A 219-nucleotide genomic window follows, 5' to 3' on the forward strand; every position below is an offset into this window, starting at 1 on the left:
GAAGTGTGGTTACTTGAGGAGGGGTCTGCTTTAGAGAGCAACTCTGTTTCTCATTTGCACAAGAACGAGCTGGCAGTCTGTGGTTTTCTTGTTAACACAGGAACAGGCTTGTGACCACATAGCTATAGAGTGTAGAAATGCATTTAGCTGTTTTTTTTAAAATTTTTTTTTTTCGTTAAATTTTTATTTTGTCAATATACAATGTATATGATTATTATG

The sequence above is a fragment of the Galeopterus variegatus genome, unplaced genomic scaffold, assembly GCF_000696425.1.
Source record: "Galeopterus variegatus unplaced genomic scaffold, G_variegatus-3.0.2 Scaffold8828, whole genome shotgun sequence".
In the NCBI taxonomy this organism is placed as follows: domain Eukaryota; kingdom Metazoa; phylum Chordata; class Mammalia; order Dermoptera; family Cynocephalidae; genus Galeopterus; species Galeopterus variegatus.